This window comes from Giraffa tippelskirchi, chromosome 2, assembly GCF_054371585.1.
Source record: "Giraffa tippelskirchi isolate mGirTip1 chromosome 2, T2T-mGirTip1v1.2.pri, whole genome shotgun sequence".
Taxonomy (NCBI): Eukaryota; Metazoa; Chordata; class Mammalia; order Artiodactyla; family Giraffidae; genus Giraffa; species Giraffa tippelskirchi.
The window spans coordinates 54,436,348-54,457,803 of NC_137276.1; positions in this window are offsets into that span (position 1 = coordinate 54,436,348).

The window sequence follows — 21,456 nt, forward strand, 5'->3', positions numbered from 1 at the left end:
AGTGCTTATTAAGCATCTCTTGGGTGCCAGATACTCTGCTAGGGGCTTGCCTGGATTTTTTTTCAAACTTTAAACTTTTTACCTTGTATTGGGGTATAGCCAATTAACAATGCTGTGGTATTTTCAGGTGAACAGTGAAGGGACTCAGCCATGCATATAGTTCTGAAAATAATCCAATGAGGACAGTGTGATTATTAACCTCCATGAATTATGCATAAGTAGAAGTAACAGTTTGTTACGTTACTTGCCCAAGTGTACAAGTTGGGGAAGTGGCAAACGTGAAATTGGTTCCAGCTCTGTCACATTCTTCCCCCACCATGAAGTTTGGTTTACAACTCGTGAACATTCTGCCTGTGACATTTCAACTTCATTGACCCCTCACCCGCCCACCCTAGAGTGGTGAGCTCTTCCTCCTGATGTGTTCGTAGGAGCTAGTCTCAAAAACTAAAGTATCATAGCCATACTGACTCAATGCCCCAGAAGGAATGCAAGACCCCTACTTGGTCCTGCAATAAATATGTAAGGGCATCTCCATCCAATTACACCAGTTTTAAAAAATTGGGCCTTCCTGGTGGCTCAGTGGTAAAAAATCTGCCTGCCAATTCAGGAGATATGGGTTTGATTCTTTGGGTCAGGGATATCCCCTGGAATAGGAAATGGCAACCCACTCAGGTACCCTTACCTGGGAAATCCCATGGACAGAGGAGCCTGGTGGGCTACAGTCCATGGGGTCACAAAGAATTGGACGTGACTTAGTGACTAAACTACAGCAACAACACCAAAAATCACCCCTTATATATGAGCAAAGGAAACAGGAACTCAAGAGATTAAGATAGAAGTTATTAGCCAAGATGCCAGACTTTTAATTATTGAGAGTCAGCGTCTGGCTTCAACTTGGTAAGGGTCCTTTGTACCCTGGGACAGCAGTCCACCACAAGAAACCAAACAAAAACATAAAAGGGAGGAGTGCAGTAAATCTACCATCTCATCTTCCTCTTTCTTACTAAAATGGTAAATTTCCGTATCTGGAGACCTCTAGATTGAAACTCTGGTCTATGAGATGGGGCTATAGGACATTTTTATCTTCCTCTTTGTGTTGTTCTGTATTCCCTTATGTTTTTATGATCATTATGCATTATTTTTATAATGGTAGAGAAAAGTTATATTTTAAAAGAAGAAAATATTTCTAGTAAAATAAAATACGATACATGCATAGTGAAATGCTCAGTAAACCAGCTGCATGGTTTGCCTCAGTTTAAGCGGACACCAGGAGTTGACTGGTATTTCTTTTTTTTTTTTTTTTTTTTTATAAATTTATTTATTTTAGTTGGGGGCTAATTACTTTACAATATTGTAATAGTTTTTGCCATACATTGACATGAATCAGCCATGGGTTTACATGTGTTCCCCTTCCCGGACCCCCTGGTATTTCTAATGAGTTGGTCCTGAGATCCTTATCAGTGTTGATCCTTATCAGTCATCAGTGCAATTTCATATGATTTCATTTCAGGGGCTGCAGTGATAAAGTATGACTCTGGAACCTGGTGCATTCAATATCTCCTTTACTCGTGGAAAGAGATTTCTCTACTCATCACTTCCAAAACACCTGTTCTTGTGCAGGACAAAGCTCAGGACTGAAGGTACTTCTTGTTTCTGAGGCCAGTTGGGAGATTATTTGAAACAGATAAGTGACAACATGGGGCTCCAGTAGAGGAAGAGAAAAATGCACTCACTATATACTGCTTCCATTCACCATGGCTCTGTTGCTCTGTGCTCAGAAATCAAATGCCACAATATTAAGCTCTCTATCTGCACAAAACAAGAGGATGTGATACCAATGATGTTTGTCTAAAGCTCCAGCCATTCTGCTTAAGAAACTTCTACTAAACAAAAAATAAGGAGAATGGGAAATTGTTCGTGAGAAGCAGTAATGGAATATCATCAAGCATTTAGCTATACTTAATATTTGCCTAGATATTGTGATTTCAGTCCTACTCAGTTCAGTCGCTTAGTCATGTCTGACTTTGCTACTCCATGGACTGCAGCATGCCAGGCTTCACTGTCCATCACCAACTCCTGGAGCTTGCTCATAGTCATGTCCATCGAGTTGGTAATGCCATCCAAGCATCTCATCCTCTGTAGTCCCCTTCTCCTCCCGCCTTCAGTCTTTCCCAGCATCAGGGTCTTTTCCAATGAGTCAGTTCTTCACATCAGGTGGCCAAAGTATTGGAGCTTCAGCTTCATCATCAGTCCTTCCAATGAATATTCAGGATTGAGTTCCTTTAGGATAGACTGGTTTGATCTCCTTGTACTCCAAAGGACTCTTAAGAGTCTTCTCCAACACCACAGTTCAAAAGCATCAGTTCTTCAGTGCTCACCTTTCTTTATCTTGTGATCTCAGTCCTGCTTGGTACAGGCAATTATTTCTGATTTTAAAATTCTTTCTCAATATTTCACCTCTTCCACTGTCTGTATTAGCCTATATTATTTTTATCCTGCTGTCTGATACCAGGCATGAGTTTATTTGAAAGCTAAAGTCATAAGCATTGATTTTAAAATGTGTATTTTAAACCCTTCTTCACCTTCATTGGCTTTTTGTGCTCCTCCATGACTTGTCTGATTCCCGGGGTTCTGATCCCTTCCTCATACCAGCAGAGCCCCATAGCAATGCTCCTAGAATGTTCACCAATAGCACCGGCCTTGTATAGCTATGCCTGGAGATTGTCATGCTGTGCCCACCTCTCCTCAATCATTTTCTCTTGTGTCCACCCATGACTCTTGCTGACTCTCCATACTTGATATGAAGACAAATATATGAGCATTTCCCTCAAGTAAACACTTTCTAGTTAATTTCCTCCCACTCTGGAGTCTGTGGAATCAAAGAATATTAAGAACGAGTTTGGAGGGAATTATTTAGAGGTTGGAATCTCCCATCTTGAGTCTAGGCCCTGTGATAAGGTGGGAAGGGTAGGGAAACATAGGGTACAGATAATCAGATCAAAATGCAGCTGCCTGAGCTGGTCTCACACAGTGGGGACTTAGGAGGCAGCACACAGAAAACAATTGGTATACATGCCAGTGACAGATTTCAGAAATATTCTGCTGTCTCTTTGGCCTGCAGGCAAAATAACATCTGATCAGTCAGACATATACTTCTCAGGGAGCTTGTGTCAATTATTGATTTATTGCATCTTAGCTTCTAATTAACCCTTTAGCATGCTCCGGAAATGGATCTGGGACCAGTTTTGCTTTGCTGGTAAGGACAATGCTAATTTTGATAGTACAGATTGCTGGAGAGTCATTTCAGGGGAAAGAAAGGAGTTTTGTTCTGTGGTCTCAGTGCACTTGTTGGCAGGCTCCTGTAGAATGTGTGTGGTTCCTCTGGGTCCAGCTCCTATCACATCCACAATTTCCCCAGCTGTGGCTATAGTTTCTCTAGCATCCTGGCCTTACAGTACACAGCAGACCGCAGCACCTGGTGGGCATCAGTTTCTCTCAGGTGCTTCTCAACTAGTTTTGAAGGAGAGTGCCTCTAATGAGCACCTGCCTGTGAACAACTTTCTGAAAAGTTCCAGAGGGTGGAATTCTAGCCAGCTCTTGCATAGGTCACCACAGGACTTGTCTGCCTTTCAGTGAGCTGTGGCTGTGCTTTCCCAACAAAGACAGAAATGGGATCCTTTTATTCTTTGCTCTCTCCCATTTAAAGATAAATGCTTATTTGTCTTTAATTATTTAATTCAAAATTTGAATTAAATATTATTATTAAATTATTTATTAAATAAGAAATTAGTTTATTTAATTATTTATTAAATAATAAATTATTTTTATTTAATTCAAAATTTAAACAAATGGAACAATATTAACATGAATTTAATTTTTCTGCCTTGGGATCAAGACATGGCCATTTCCTTTTGGGAAAAAAATCAGCAGAGATGCATGAGAGAATAGAATCTTAGAACCTCTGAACCAGAAGGAGATAATCTATTTCAGTAACTCTGTTTTGTAGTGAGGAACTCAATGAAATGCTATCACGAGGGCATGCAGTAGATGAGGTCAAGTCCTCAAAACTTATCATAGTGCCCTTTTGGGAAGTTATTTAAATTCCTTGGCTGTTTCTAACATGCAACCAGGAGTAGGAACCATAGGTCTAGATAGAAAATTCAAACCATACAGAAGAGGAGGGTATTCAAAGGATTTCCATGTATCTCATTTACTTCCGGTCTAGTCTCTACATCTTTCTTACTTCTTTATATAATTCATCTTCTCTAGGTCTCACTGATCAGGAGATATCCTCTGGAAAAATGCTTGTATTGATGGTAACAATAATATTTGATGTATATCTGGTCATTTAAATCATTAGAACTCCAGCCACCAAGCCCCTGCTCACAATCTGTGGACTCACAAAGTGACCCCATTAACTTCCATCCTCACCTTCACTGTGATTGTTGTTGTTGTTGTTCAGTCACCCGTTGTGCCCAGTTGTTTGTGACCCCATGTATTGCAGCACACCAGGCCTCCCTGTCCCCTCACCATCTTTTGGAGTCTGCCCAAGTTCATATTCATTGCATTGGTGATGCCATCCAGCCATCTCATCCTCTGATGCCCTTTTCTCCTTCTCACTATGATTAACACCTTTTTCTCCTTGGTTGCCCCAAAGCTCATCATAGTGCCTCTGGTAATTTCACTGATGTCTCATTCTTGGCTATACCTATGTCTTCTGTTATGGCCTCATGGCTCAAGTGCATTGATACTTTTCTGGCAGATCTTGGTTTGACCCCGGTAGTCTCTACTGAACTGGGGAATATGTGGATGGTGTTAAGTTTCTTTATTTTGAAATTCATTCCCAAACTCCAAAACTCAGCTTGTCATTTTATTCCATGCTCGCTGAATAAGTGGCCCAGATATTTCAGCTTCAAATTTTAGCAAAATTTAAAAGATGCTCTTAGTTTGACATATGGTATCAATATTTGACTAGGTGAATTCAAGGTATTGAGAAAAAAATGCTATTTAATATTATCATCTTTTCATAAAAGAAAAGATATTTGATCTTCAGAGTGTAGAAAGGGTATGATATTGAAATGAAGACTACTTCTTAAAGTTCATAAAATTTACTTTATAAAAAGTAATCATATAATAATTTTTTCCTAATTTCCATGCAACGTATCACAAATGGACTTTGGTCCATAGCTAAGGTTTGGAAGGTAATACTGTAAATTTCTAGGAAACCCTAGAGACTTGGGTTAGAAGATTACTTAGAAAATAATCTTGTGTATATCCACACAACAGTGCTTTATAATTCACTCTTTTATGATCCCCAGTCAAGGAACCTCAGTTTAGTTGGGGACTTCCCATGAACAATAGTGTTCTGTAGACTCCCTCACTGTTAAAGATGGTCAGACTCTCAGTTTATTGGGACATGTTTTAGTTTCAATCTTTTGTTGTAAGGAAAAGGTCACCTTTATCTTTCCCAAAAGAGGACATTGATTTTAAGTAAACATGTGGACTGAAACTGGTATTGACCTAGAAATCATAAATTCTGTTTATTCCTATACTCTCACTCATGATCTCTGTGCATAAAAAAATTATGAGATCAGAAAAAATGTTGAACATGAAAATAAAAAATTGTTTACCTGAAATATTTGCTACAGAGAAAGTCCAGCCTCCAGAAGAATTGGACACTGTGAGTAAAATGTAGAGTGAGATTCTATAGGAAAAGTAGTCTGATCATTGGTAGGAAAACACAAGTTTCCTCTTATAGTAAGCCTACATGGGTGGCACATGCCTGTAGATACCAGTATTGTGAGCATTTGAGATAAAGTTGTTTTCAATAGAGAATTGGAAACATACAAGAATAGGGGCTCAAGGCAATGTTTATTTGGGGGAATAGTAGTAAATAGAGTATTCTTGTATTTGAGGTTTATTTCTGAATGCAAAGTTTTTTTTTTATGATTGTTCAGTTCAGTTCAGTTCAGTCGGTCAGTCGTGTCCAACTATGTGACCCCATGAATCACAGCATGATTGTACTAAATAGTAAACATTTTTTTCATATGGAAGCAGGGCAAAGGTGTCAATTTTACCTTTTTATCTTTCAATTATAGATCTCCCTAACTGTGAAATACTTTGTCAGTTTTTCTTCTTTCAAATTTCTGTAAGAAAACTATGATTGACACCATTCACTTCATTGTGTCAAGTCAGGAATCATTGTTCAGTCTATTAGCTTATTGCCCTTGGATGAAGTGCTCATCCTTTGCTCAAATAGCTGTAAATCGTGGACACCATGGGTCACATAAAGTAGAAAGAGAAGCCTTTTAATGACTGAAGTGCAGGTACATTCTTTCAGAAGGGAGTGTGGGCATGAAAGTAATACAAACAGCAGGTTTTATTACAGTGGTCTTAGCCCTTGTTGTCAGTCTCAAACTCATTCAGACTTAAAGAATCCATGAGATTCATTAAATCCTCGAGCAAATAGAAAATTTGTTAACCTACTCTGCTAACCTGTGTGGGCATTCCCAGAATCCCAAAGGGGTAATCGTGAAGGAAATAAGGGCTGGAAATCTAGCTTAGATATACATCATAGGACAAAAGTAGATTTACTTGACATTTTATATCACAGAACCTCATTTTTTAAACTTTTTATTAAGGTATAGTTGCCTTACAATATTGCTTAGTTTCTGCTTTACAACGAAGTGAATCAGCCATCAGTTCAGTTCAGTCGCTCAGTTGTGTCTGACTCTTTGCTACCCCATGGACTGCAGCATGCCAGGCTTCCCTGTCCAACACCAATTCCTGGAGCTTGCTCAAACGTATGTCCATCTAGTTGGTGATGCCATCCAACCATCTCATCCTCTGTCATCCCTTTCTCCTCTTGCCTTCAATCTTTCCCAGCATCAGGGTCTTTTTTAATGAGTCAACCCTTTGCATCAGGTGGTCAAAGTATTGGAACTTCAGCTTCAGCATCAGTCCTTACAATGAATAATTCAGGATTGATTTCCTTCAGGATTGACTGGTTTGATCTCCTTGCAGTCCAAGGGACTCTCAAGGATCTTCTCCAACACCACAGTTCAAAAGCATCAATTAGCCTTCTTTATGGTCCAATTCTCACATCCATACATGACTACTGGAAAAACCATAACTTTGACTAGATGGACCTTTGTTGGCAAAGTAATGTCTCTGCTTTTTAATATGCTGTCTAGGTTGATCATAACTTTTCTTCCAAGGAGCAAGTGTCTTTTAATTTCATGGCTGCAATCACCATCTGCAGTGATTTTGGAGCCCCCCAAAGTAAAGTCTGTCACTGTTTCCATTGTTTTCCCTTTTATTTGCCATGAAGTGAAGGGACCGGATGCCATGATCTTAGTTTTCTGAATGTTGAGTTTTAAGCCAACTTTTTCACTCTCCTCTTTCACTTTCATCAAGAGGCTCTTTAGTTCCTCTTCACTTTCTGCCATAAGGGTGGTGTCATCTGTATATCCGAGGTTATTGATATTTCTCCCTGTAATCTTGATTCCAGCTTGTGCTTCATCCAGCCTGGCATTTAGCATAATGTACCTCTGCATATAAATTAAATAAGCCTGGTGACAATATGCATACATATATCCTCTTGGACCTCCCTCCCCATCTCCCCCTATCCCACCCATCCAGGTCACCTTTTAATGGATTCTTTTTCCTTAAAGAAATTTTACATAATCTAGATAGTGATTGGTGTTTCTTGAAATAAATACATGAAGGATCTAGGTAAATGAGATTTTCAAAGTGTATATAAATTGAGAAGGATGTGCTAATGATGTGATATCTGTTCACTCATGTCTTAGTAGTTGTTGAAAACATATTTTTATGCTTTTCTAGTTAGGATAACATTTGTTTTATGAACACCACAACAAAAGTTCTGCTGTATAGACACCTTTGGTAAATTCTGAAACTAGTTGCCATAACATCTCACCAATGGAATTTGTAAGCCCTTCTGTTTTAGAATTTTAGGAAGTTCAGAGAAGCAAGAACTAAAACTTTTTTAATGAGTTTTTGTCAGTGTTGAAGAAAAAAAATTGCTGTCATATTACCAATAATATAATGAAAGTCATGGCCCAAAAGTGTTGACTGTAACGGAAAAAAAAAATGTAATATAGTTACAAAAAATAAAATAAAACCATGAGATTGACAGTGAAGGAAGATGTGTTTCAGCCCCAGCATGTATTTGGATAGATGTATAAATTTGAATGAAACATTTATCCTCTTTGGGTTTCCATTTTGCAAACATTGGAAACAGAAATAAACAAAACCTCTTTCATACTGAACACCCGATATGGAGAATATTCTATCTTTTCTGAAAACAGAGAAAAGGAAAAAGTTCATAAAATAGGCAAAGAATGAGAAAATTATTGAATGATAAATCAGAGAATAAAAGATAGAAGCAAAAGGAAAGGGAAAAATAAGAGGAGAAGGAACACAGACTTTATATGTTTGTGACTTTCCCCAGATACCAAGTATAAAAGCCCAGGGCCAGCAGCCAGGATGGAGATCAAGGCTTTCATACCCATAAGCTTTGTGAGTGCAACCAAATGCCACTGATGCCCCTGAAACCTTGGCCCCTTATTTATAAAATAAAAGTAGTAGTTGAGATGATTTACAAGATACCTGCCTGATTTATGACTTATCTTTATAAAATTGTAAAATGGAAGTATTTCATTTTGCTCACGTTAAGCTGCCAGATACCAACTGTGCCCCTGCCATACTGATATGCAAATTAACCCAAAATGCTTTCGTGGCATAAATATGCATATGCTTTCAGATATCCTTCAATACCTGCATGTACTCTCACTCATTAATAAAATATGAAATCTGCAATTTCTGTAATTACTCTGTTTGTTTAAGTGAGGAAAGCATTTGCTAAGAACACACTGTCTGGACCTGAACATCAGGTGACCTCTGTGGGCAGCCCCCTAGCTCATCCTGACCAAAGCTAGAGCCTTGCCCTGGCTGTTCCTGGCTTAAGTAGTAAAGAAAATGCAGTGGAATCACATGGCTTTGGAGACTTTGCCATATGTAGGGTTCCTCTCATTGTTTCTGGTGCCTGGGGCAGGCAAGCAGACTGCATTAGCAGCAAAGCTGAGACAGCAATTCGGCACTCACAGACGAATGTAGCTCAGCCTCCAGCAAACATCTGCCCTGCTGTTTAGTTTTATGGGGGTTACCACCTTTGTGAGGCAGTACTGTTGAAATATCTAACAAGGTCCTTATATAGTAACATGGTGGAATGGAGTGGGAGCTTATATTAAGGAAAGTGACCAGGTTTAAAGCTGAGTCGATCACTCAAGTGGAAGGACCTGAACTGATCTCTAGATTTCTGAACCTAACCTCTCTATTCATCTATAAAGTGGGAATTAGAGTAATCAATTCTCAATTTGATTCTAGAATTTTTGTAGTCTCAAAATCTCCCTCTAGGGCAAAATGGAAGTGGACTTAGACTACATGTTCATTTTCAAATGGTTCAGACAGAACAAACAGCTCAGCAATCCAGCCCCGGTGGGCACTAGGAACGTTAACATAGTGTTGACACATTATTTTCCTCTTCTCTCCATATGTTCACTTTTTTCATTTCAGTGCTCCTTTATGTGTCCTCAACCCCACATTCACTCTTCTGGAATTTCTATTGCCTTAAGGCCAGAAACAGATATGGCTAAGTGTGAACGATGCCTAGGATATTCATGACCTACCCAACATTGTCCTAATAATAACAGCTCATGTTCACTGAGGTCCACTCTGGGCCTGTCATTGTGGTATTTATGTGTATGGTCATCTTATCTAATCATATTCTCATTCCCATGAGTAGTGAGTGTAGTAGTCTCAAATTGATAAATTTGTAGATAGGAAAACTTGCCCACAATATAAGTGCCTGACAATATCCCAGAACTCTCTTCATCGCTCTCTTGTTCACTTCTATTTTTTACCTCCACAGTTCTAGCTCCTCACTTTGTATTCCATCTTTACTACATTTTCTTCATTATTCTGGGTTGATAACATCTACAGACTTCTCTTGGCTTCTTAGTCATTGGCTTCCTCTTAGGCCTTGACTCCATTCTTTCCTCTTATTTACAGATCCCATAAAGTCTTGGATAGAAAACGAATTGATTCCAGCCTTAGAAGCATGAAATCTATGAGCCAAGTTTGTGCATTCTGTCTCTCCAATTAAAACTTTAACTTTATTGCCTAATCAGGAATAACTATCAGTTCTTGAGAGTACAGTGCATAGCAGGAAGTTTTCTGAGAACACTTAACCTACATCATTTCATGCAGATATCATAATAAACCCTTAAATAAGTTTCCGTTATTTTACAGAAGCTCTTAAATCCTCATACAGCTAGTGAATGACAGAGTCAGAATCCTAATCAAGGTCTATTTGATACCTTTCCAAATATAACCTTTATAGTATTGATATGTTAACTTTAATCATGTTTGTTCTGATTGATGATTCACTCTATATCATGGTTGCCTGATTTTATTTTGGATTCCAACTAGAGTTGAAGCCAGCCATAAAGTTGATTTTGTTTGTTGAAATCTTACCCTTCTCACTTAATACCTTCATGCTAATCCCTCCACCTATACAAAGTAACTACTAAAAAATCTCAGTTCCTAAAAGGCCCTAACATCAAGAACAACTGCTTCCTAATAGTCTACAATATAAATGGCATTTTCTTGACAGTAACTCTATGTGGCAGGCATAAAAGTTAATGTCTGAGGTGACATTGACATAATATGAAATGTTTCTATTCCAGTAGCTATTAGGAGCAGGGGGAACAATATATGATAATCTTTTGTTAGGAGGCTGCTGAAAGTTAGATAGCCATGTTTCATCATAGTTTGAAGTTAGTTGCTCCTGCTACTGCTATGGATACTTGTGATGTCCCATCACCTACAGGGCGAGAATTCCAATGCTTCTGTCATCATCGACCAAGTGAGCGTGACAGAAATGAATTATAAACCTGTTAATTTGGAGCATGTGTAATCTAGTATTATGGTATGACGAAAGACTAGAGTTTCATTTTTTTAAACTTTGTTGAAGATTTGATGAAAATGCTACAGATTCAAGATCAACAAACTTCCCAAAGGGCACATGATAGAGAATATAAGCTTGAATGCAGACTTCTTATCAGAAAAAATGTGAGCAAGCAGAATGTGGAATATTGTTTTTTATAATTTTCATTTATAGTTTTGAGACTTTTAAATGGGGGTAACATTGGTTTATAACATTATGTAAGCTTCATGTGGGTAACATTATATTTCTAATTCTGTAAAGACTACAGTGTGCTCACCACCAGAAATTTAGTTTCTATCTGTCACCATAAAGTTGTCCCATTTCATCGATTTGATCCTCTCCTCCCTAGCCTTTCCCCTCTGGTAGCCAATACTCAGTTCTCTGTACCTATGTGTTTGTTTTTGGATAGTTTGGTTGATTCATTTGTTTATTTTACATATTTCGCATATGAGTGAAATCATAAAGTATTTGTCTTTGTCTGACTTATTTCTAACCAATTATTTTTAGCAATTTCTAACTAACCAATCTGACCACATGGACCACAGCCTAATGTAACTCAATGAAACTATGAGCCATGCTGTGTAGGGCCACCCAAGACAGATAGGTCATGGTGGAGAGTTTTGACAAAACGTGGTCCACTAAAGAAGGGAATGGCAAACCACTTCAGTATTCTTGCCTTGAGAACCCCATGAACAGTATGAAAAGGCAAAAAGACAGGAAACTGAAAGATGAACTTCCCGGGTCAATAGGTGTCCAATATACTACTGGAGATTAGTGGAGAAATAACTCTAGAAAGAAGCCAGAAAGACAGAGCCAAAGCACAAACAACACCAACTGTGGATGATGGAAGTAAAGTCCGATGCTGTAAAGAGCAATATTTCCTAGGAACCTGGAATGTTAGATCCATGAATCAAGGCAAATTGGAAGTGCTCAAACAGGAGATGGCAAGAGTGAACATTGACATTTTAGGAATCAGTGAACTAAAATGGACTGGAATGGGTGAATTTAACTCAGATGACCATTATATCTACTATTGTGGGCAAGAATCCCTTAGAATAAATGGAGTAGCCATCATAGTCAACAAGAGTCCAAAATGCAGTACTTGGATGCAATCTCAAAAACGACAGAATGATCTCTGTTCGTTTCTAAGGCAACCCATTCAATATCACAGTAATCCAAGTCTACGCCCTGACCAGTAATGCTGAAGAAGCTGAAGTTGAATGGTTCTATGAAGACCTACAAGACCTTCTAGAACTAACACCCAGAAAAGATGTCCTTTCCATTATAGGGGACTGGAATGCAAAGGTAGGAAGTCAAGAGATACCTGGAGTAACAGACAAATCTGGCCTTAGAGTACAAAACGAAGCAGGTCAAAGGCTAACACAGAATGCACTGGTCATTGCAAACATCCTCTTCCAACAACACAAGAGAAGACTCTACACATGGACATCACCAGATGGTCAATACCGAAATCAGATTGATTATGTTCTTTGCAGCCAAAGATGGAGAAGCTCTATACAGTCAGCAAAAACAAGACTGGGAACAGACTGTATCTCAGATCATGAACTCCTTATTGCCAAATTTAGACTTAAATTGAAGAAAGTAGGGAAAACCATTAGACCATTCAGGTATGACCTAAATCAACTCCCTTACAATTATATAGTAGAAGTGACAAATAGATTCAAGGGATTAGATCTGATAGAGTACCTGAAGATCTATGGATGGAGGTTTGTGACATTGCACAGGAGGCAGTGATCAAGACCATGGCCAAGAAAAAGAAATGCAAAAAGGCAAAATGGTTGTCTGGGGAGGTCTTACAAATAGCTGAGAAAAGAAAAGATGAAAAAAGGCAAAGGAGAATAGGAGAGATATACAAATTTGAATGCAGAGTTCCAAAGAATAGCAAGGAGAGATAAGAAAGTCTTCCTCAGTGATCAATGCAAAGAGACATAAGGAAAAAGTAGAATGGGAAAGACTAGAGACCTCTTCAAGAAAATGAGAGACACCAAGGGAAAATTTCATGCAAAGATGGGCACAATAAAGGGCAGAAATGGTATGGACCTAACAGAAGCAGATGATATTAAGAAGAGGTGGCAAGAATATACAGAAGAACTGTACAAAAAAGATCTTCATGACCTAGATAACCATGATGGTGTGATCACTCACCTAGAGCCAGACATCCTGGAATGTGAAGTCAAGTGGGCCTTAGAAAACATCACTACAAACACAACTAGTGGAGGTGATGAAATTCCAGTTGAGCTATTTCAAATCCTGAAAGATGATGCTGTGAAAGTGTTGCACTAAATATGCCAGCACATTTGGAAAACTCAGCAGTGGCCACAGGACTGGAAAAGGTCAGTTTTCATTCCAGTACCAAAGAAAGGCAATGCCAAAGAATGTTCAAACTACCACACAATTGCACTCATCTCACATGCTAGCAAAGTAATACTCAAAATTCTCCAAGCTAGGCTTCAACAGTATGTGAACTGTGAAGTTCCAGATGTTCAGGCTGGATTTAGCAAAAGCAGAGGAACCAGAAATCAAATTGCCAACATCCATTGGATCATCAAAAAAGGAAGAGAGTTCCAGAAAAACATCTACTTCTGCTTTATTGACTACACCAAAGCTTTTGACTACGTGAATCACAACAAACTGTGGAAAATTGTTCAAGAGATGGGAATACCAGACCACCTGACCTGCCTCCTGAGAAATCTGTATGCAGGTCAGGAAGCAACAGTTAGAACTGGACTTGGAACAACAGACTGATTCCAAATAGGGAAAGGAGTAAGTCAAGGCTGTATATTGTCACCCTGCTTATTTAACTTATATGCAGAGTACATCATGAGAAACGCTGGGCTGGATGAAGCACAAGCTGGAATTAAGTTTGCTGGGAGAAATATCAATAACCTCAGATGTGCCGATGATACCACCCTTATGGCAGAAAGTGAAGAAAAACTAAAGAGCCTCTTGATGAAAGTGAAAGAGGAGAGTGATAAAGTTGGCTTAGAGCTCAACATTCAGAAAACTAAGATCATGGCATCCGATCCCTTCACTTCATGGCAAATAGATGGAAAAACAATGGAAACAGTGACAGACTTTATTTTCTTGGGCTCCCAAATCACTGCAGCCATGAAATTAAAATACCCTTGCTCCTTTGAAGAAAAGTTATGACCAACTTAGCATATTAAAAAGCAGAGACATCACTTTGCCAACAGAGGTCCATCTAGTCAAAGCTATGGTTTTTCTAGTAGTTGTGTATGGATGTGATAGTTGGCAATGGCACCCCACTCCAGTACTCTTGCCTGGAAAATCCCATGGACGGAGGAGCCTGGTAGGCTACAGTCCATGGGTCGCTAAGAGTCGGACACGACTGACGACTTCACTTTCACTTTTCCCTTTCATGCACTGGAGAAGGAAATGGCAACCCACTCCAGTATTCTTGCCTGGAGAATCCTAGGGATGGCGGAGCCTGGTGGGCTGCTGTCTATGGGAACGCACAGAGTTGGACACGACTGAAGCGACTTAGTAGTAGTAGTAGTAGTAGTAGTAGTAGTAGTGATAGTTGGACTATAAAGAAAGCTGAACGCCAAAGGATTGATGCTTTTGAACTGTGGTGTTGGAGAAGACTCTTGAGAGTCTCTTGAACTGCAAGGAGATCCAACCAGTCAATCCTAAAGGAAATCAGTCCTGAATATTTATTGGAAGGACTGATGTTGAAGCTGAAACTCCAATACTTTGGCCACCTGATGGAAAAACTGACTCATTGAAAAAGACCCTGATACTGCAAATGATTGAAGGCAGGAGGAGAAGGTGATGACAGAGGATGAGATGGTTGGATGGCATCACTGACTCTATGGGAGTTTGAGCAAGCTCTGGGAGTTGTTGATGGACAGGGATGCCTGGGGTACTGCAGTCCATGGGGTTGCAAATAGTTGGACACAACCAAGCAACTGAACTGAACTGAACTGACTTATTTCACTTAGCATAATACCCTCAAAGTCTATCCATTTCATTGCAAAAGGTAAGATTTCATATTTTTATGTCTAAGTAGTATTGTATCTTTTATATATATCCATTCATCTGTCAGTACACATTTAGGTTATTTTCATACCTTGGCTATTTAAATGATGTTGCAATGACTATAGGAGTGAATATGTCTTTTTCAATTAGTGCTTTTGTATTCTTCAGATAAATACCCAGATATAAAATAGCTGGGCTATAGAATACTTCTTTTTTAATTTTTTGATAAATTGCTGTACTGTTTTTCATAGTGGCCATGTCAATTTACATTCCCATCAACAGTATATGAGGGTTCCCTCTTCTCCAACACTTGTTATTTCTTCCCTTTTTGACAATTGCCATTCTAACAGGTGTGAGGTGATAGCTCATTGTGGTTTTGATCTGCATTTCCCTAATAATTAGTGATATTGAACATCTTTTCTTGTGCCTGATGGCCATCTGTAGGCCTTTGGAAAAATGACCATTCAGCTCCTGTGCCCATTTTAAAATCAGGTTGTTTGTTTGTTGTTGGTGAATTGTATAAGTTCTTTATATATTTTAGATTATCAGATTTACCCATTATCAGATATGTGATCTGCAAATATCTTCTGCCACTAGGTAGATTGTCTTTTCATTTTGTTGATAGTTTCTTTTGCTGTGCAGAAGCTTTTTAGTTTGATGTTGTCAGTTAAGTAGAAGAACAAGAAATTAAGAAAATAATCTCATTTGTAATAACAACAAAAAGGAACAAAATACTTAGGAATAAATTTAACCAAGGAGGTAAGAGACCTGAAAACTATAAGGCATTGTTGAAAAAAATTAAAGACACAAAGAAATGTAAAGATATTCCATGCTCGTGGACTGGAAGAATTAACATTGTTAAAGTGTTAATATAATCTAAAGCAATCTGCATACTCAATGAAATCCTTATCAAAACCCCAACAAAATGTTACATAAAATAGAGGAGCCTGGTGAGCTACAGTCCATGGGGTCACAAAGAGTCAGACACGACTGAGCAACTAACACACACACACACAGCAAGAATGACTTTTAAATGCCTCTATTTACCTTAAGTATTTGTGTGGCTTCATAATCTTATTCATTTTAATCACTGAATAGTATTCTCCTGTATGACTATGCCACAGTTTGTTTTTCACTTACCATTCAAGAATACTGGAGTGAGTTGCCATTTCCTTCTCCACTCTTGCTGTGTATGTCATGATAAATATATCATAGTCCTTCTAAGCCTAGTTCTAGTTCAAAATCTTCCTACTGCCAAAAGCTATTATTGATTCTTTCAATTCAAATATTATCTCCTCTCTCTGAAACCTCAAAGCAATTATCTTCTTTTACTACAAAAAAAAAAAAATCACCCAGGAGTGATGACTAAATGAATTTAGGTGTCAATTGGGCTTGAGCTCGAGCTCAAATGCCAGTTCTCCCAGTGTTCATTTTGTTAACCTCACGGAAGCTGCATTATGGTGTGGTGGAGGGAGATGGTGTGGTGGAGGGAGAAGATGAGGTGATACCTGCAGAATATGGAGCCATGTCTGCCAGGATGAGCGTTCGATAAACATTACTTCTCATGTCTCTCCAAAGTGAATAAATGCCTGCAGGTCCGGACTGCATGACTGTGTGGATGGCATCACCGATTCAATGGACATGAACTTGGGCAAACTCCAGAAGATGGTGAGGAACAAGGAAGCCTGGTGTGCTGCAGTCCATGGGATCACAAAGAGTTGGAACATGACTTGGCAACTGAACAACAACAGGACTGCGTCTTCCATTTCTTCTGTTTCCACCACAGCACTTAGCTAGTTGATGAATATAAATAGTGCTCAATATAGACAAAAGAATGAATGAGAACAACGTATTAACTTTCCATTACTTCTGTAACAAAATACCTCATAATTCGTGGCTTACTACAACACAGATTTATTACAGCTCTGGAATTAAGAGGTCCAAAATGGATTTGTCTAAAACCAAGGTGTCAGCAGAGCTGTGCTCCTTCTGGAGCTTCTGGGAGACCATCTGTTTTTCTGCTTTTTTCAGCTACTAGAAGCTGCTTGTGTTCCTTGGCTCATGACTACTTCCAACTTCAACGTTAGAGTGGCCAATTGACTGTTTCTCACATCATGTCACTAAGCCTTCTGCCTCCTCCTTCTGCATGTAAAGGACCTTTATGATTATATGGAGCCCATTGGATAAATCAGGGTAAGCTTAAGGGCCATTGTTTAGCAACTTGAATTCCTTCTAAAACTAATTCTCCCTCAGCAAGTAACAACATATACACAGGTTATAGAAAATAGGATGAGAACATCTTTGGGAAGTCATTATTCTGCCGACTACAGTAGATAATTCCATTTTGATGATGTATGGTTGGGTAAAGCCTCATTTACACTATTGCTCACAGGTGAGAATGTCAAAGATATTGAGAGAAAGATGGGTGATATAATGATGGAATTTGCCCAGGGGTTAGAGAGGGAAGTCAGTAGAACTGAAGCTTCGGGACCAGAGCATCTTCAGGTGGTAGAAAGCTATCGACTGTCTTTGTGGAATGATCAGATATGTGAAACAAATACATTGCTGGTATTGTAAGAAAACCACAAGAGGGTTACTTTGAGGAGGAATAAGAGGTTTGGACATGCAAGCAGAGAATGCTAAGATAATCTCACATTGAAACATGATAAGACACTGCCTGATGTTGATGATAGTGGAAACAGAGACAGAATAAAGAATTTGAACGTTTTTTGTTGAAGAATCAATTGACACTGGTGTCTGGATGCATATGTGGATGAAAATAGCTGTAATTTCCAGTTTGGGTGCCTGAGTGAATTCTGGCACTGCTTTCCCAGTCCTGTCTCCAAGGATTCCTTTTGCACTTGTTCATATAACTTGCTACCAAGCAGCATGACTGAGATTTCCAGGCCACATCACTGAAGTTGGAAGTGAAGGATTGGTAAGCTGGGGTGCTGTGTGCTTAGCAACCATGCTGATGGTTATAGCAATCAAGGCTGTTCTCAGCTTTCACCACATCATGTCTTTCAAATTTTCTGCCAAAATTATTTCTTGGATTAAATCTTTGAGGTGATACTCTTGTCTTTTAATGTATGTGAATATTTCTGTAAATGCTCACTGCTTTTTCTGTTAACCTGCTCTATGCCACTGTCAAGTAAAAGTTAAAATTAGTTTTTCAAGGGTGATAACATAGAACAAAATTTTTAGACTTAGTGCTAATAATCATTGTCTTAGCTTGGAGTGCCATATAAATAATATAATGGCACAGGGAATAGCATTCACTATCTTGTAATAACCTACAATGGAAAATAATCTGAAAAGGAATACATATATATGTATACATATATATATATAAATCACTTTGTTATACACCTGAAACTAACACAATCTTATAAATCAACTATAAAAAATACTGTAGATTGGGCAGTTAAACAACTGAAATTTACTTCTCACACTCTGGAAGCTGGGAAGTCCAAGATCAAGGTGCTGGCAAGATTGGTTTCTTTCTAAGGCCCCTTCTCTTGGATTGTATAGGCAGCTTCCATCCTGCTGTGCTCTTATGACCTCTTCTTTATGCAGGCATGGGGGAAAAGAGAAAGTGAGTTCTCTTACATTTCATCATACTAGAGCACAAATCCCACCATCAGGGACCCATGCTTATGATGTCATCTAACCTTAATTACCTCCGAAGGGTTTCATCTCCAAGTATCATCACATTGAAATTCACATATGAATTTTGGAGGGAAATAAACATTCAGTATCCCTGGTGGTTCAGATGGTAAACAATTCATCTGCAATGCGGGAGACCTGGTTTCAGTCCTTGGGCTGGGAAGATCCCCTGGAGAAGGGAACGGCTACCCACTTCAGTATTCTGGCCTGGAGAATTCCATGGACAGAGGAGCCTGGCAGGCTACAGTCCATGGGGTCGCAAAGAGTAGGACACAACTGAGAGAATTTAACTTTCTGCTTTCACTTTCATGTAACAGTCACATTGCTTTCCTACTTATTTCAAAGATTCAAGGCAAATCCCTCCTTATTATTCCTACTCCTTTCCTATGTTTACACACAATTTATTGCTCTGATGGTCAAGGTCAGTCAGTTGACTGTGGAAGAAGACAGTTCATAGATGACCCTTCTATTTACAGGGCTCTTTCTAAACTTTGATCAGACCTCTCTGCGTGCAGTTTTCTCTGTGATCAATTGGCTCATCAGTCTTCAAGTAGGGACAGAATATTAATATATCTGGTCTCAGTGGCTACGTGAATCCTTACATATCTATGTGAGCATCCTTGCAATAAGATGCAACTGGAATTTGAGTCCTGCAAGATTTTCCTTTGTTGTAATGCCTGCTTGAGTTTCTGGGCCAATGTCAGGAAGATAAACCATTCTGGTTCTCAGAAATTACATTAACTTCATGATGTCCGTGGATAGAGAGAATGGGACATTTCTGGAAGGGCACAAATGAGATTCCTCTGTCATTATAATATTCCATATTTCTAACAAACAACAGTGACATTATCAGGGAAGATGAAGTAGTGAGCCAGCAATTACAGCTTTGTTCCCATTCAAAGAGGTTGATCTAAATCCTTCTCTCCTCCTGGTTCATTTGGACATCTTATGATCTCTGTCCTTCAGTTTCTCTTAAGTGTCACAGGCATCTGGGTTCCACAGGGGTGGGATCCCGAATAGATTTCTTCAATTATTTTTCTTCCTCCAACACCCAGAAATCCTACATCAGTCTCATGTAAAATTCACATAATTTATAGATTAGAATGTATCTTCCTATACCTTAATATAGTTAGATATGATGATAAGAGAACATGTGATACTAAAATAAAACAATCTTTCCAAAGGTGGGCTTCCAGAGACTATTTTCGAATTGAGGAAATTTGCACAATAATAGAGGTAATTTACATGTGATGAGGATCCTGCACAGTTACTGAAATAGAACTGATATCTAGGCCATGCCAGGCTTCTTTTCTTCTAGGGATTATCAACCATTTAAAAAAAAATTCAGCCAGATTTGCTTGTCAATTACTGCGTGAAAAATAGTCAAATAATCTATTGGTAGCATTCATTCCTATTTTTCCTGTACTTTTATTGATCCATTAGGATAGATTCACTTTTCATCTCTTTTTACCTAAACTTTGCCTAGCTCTCTGGCTCAGTAATACTAAATACAGTCTAGCAAACACAAGATAAATTCTCCCAGTTGGCCCTCAAAACCAGTCTCTACTGCAGGTATTTTTGTCTGCATTTGTTATATGAGGAGTTGGCTGAGAGAGACCAACTAACCTGTCAAGGTCGCACAGCTCCTAACTGTTGAACCCTCCAGGATTCTATTTCCACACGAAATAGCTACTACTAAAATTTCTCTCCAAGACTTACTATTTTAATAGCCACCTTTTCAAGGTGGCCCAAATGACTCACATGACACCTGGGGAAATCAAATACTGCCTGAGTCCTGAGCCATGAAAAAAAGGGTGACTGGCGGCACATGGATTTTATAAACTAGGGGCGGCCATATATTAAAGTCATTGATCAACATCATAGAGTAACTCCGCTGCTTGCCTTTGCAATGAGGGAAGAGAAATTTGCATTTCTTCTTTCCAGGACAATAATTGTCCTGCTGTCGGGATGCTGTCGCATGCCTGGTGCTGATTTATAAAGCTGAAGCATCATGGCTCTCAGGTGGCCTCTCTGCACAGCAGAAGGGAGCCTGCAGTGTATCCACCTTTGGAGGAGAGTTCATTCTACCAAGTTAGCTGTGATTTATGGTCCTGAGTCATGCTGTGTTCCTGACAAACCGCATGTTGGGAACAGCAGGAGGAAGCACTGAAGAAGCTGGTGTTGAATGAGGGGATGTAGACATTGCACTTGGATTGTCTAATCTGTGCCCCTAGAAAGGACTGGAACAGAGCAATTAGGGAGAGTTTCCAGGCTACACCTGGCTGCCCAATGGAATATAGAATAGAAAATTCCAAATTCGAGGTTGCTAGAACTCTGCCATTGAAAGAACAAGGGCATCAGCTGATCCTGTAATTGCTGGAAATATGTTCTATGCAGCAATCTACACCTCTTGGGAAATAGTCATGCTATAGATGCATTTGTCACATGCTACTTACTGTACACATCCCTGGAACTTTGTCTTCAGGCCTGCCTTCACCAGTTAAGATGAAAAGCAAAGAAACAAACAAAGGGTGTTTATCATTCATGTAGCAGAGAGACAGTAGAAAACACCATCACCATCTAATATATGAAACCTAGCCCACTGGCTTCCTTAGCTCTGTGAAACTCCTTAATTCTCTGTGCCTCCATGTATCTGGGAAGCACAGATGGTTGTAATTATTAGAAGGGAACATACTGGAAAGAACACATTTCAGCTACTTTCCTTTTCAGAACAGCAGTTG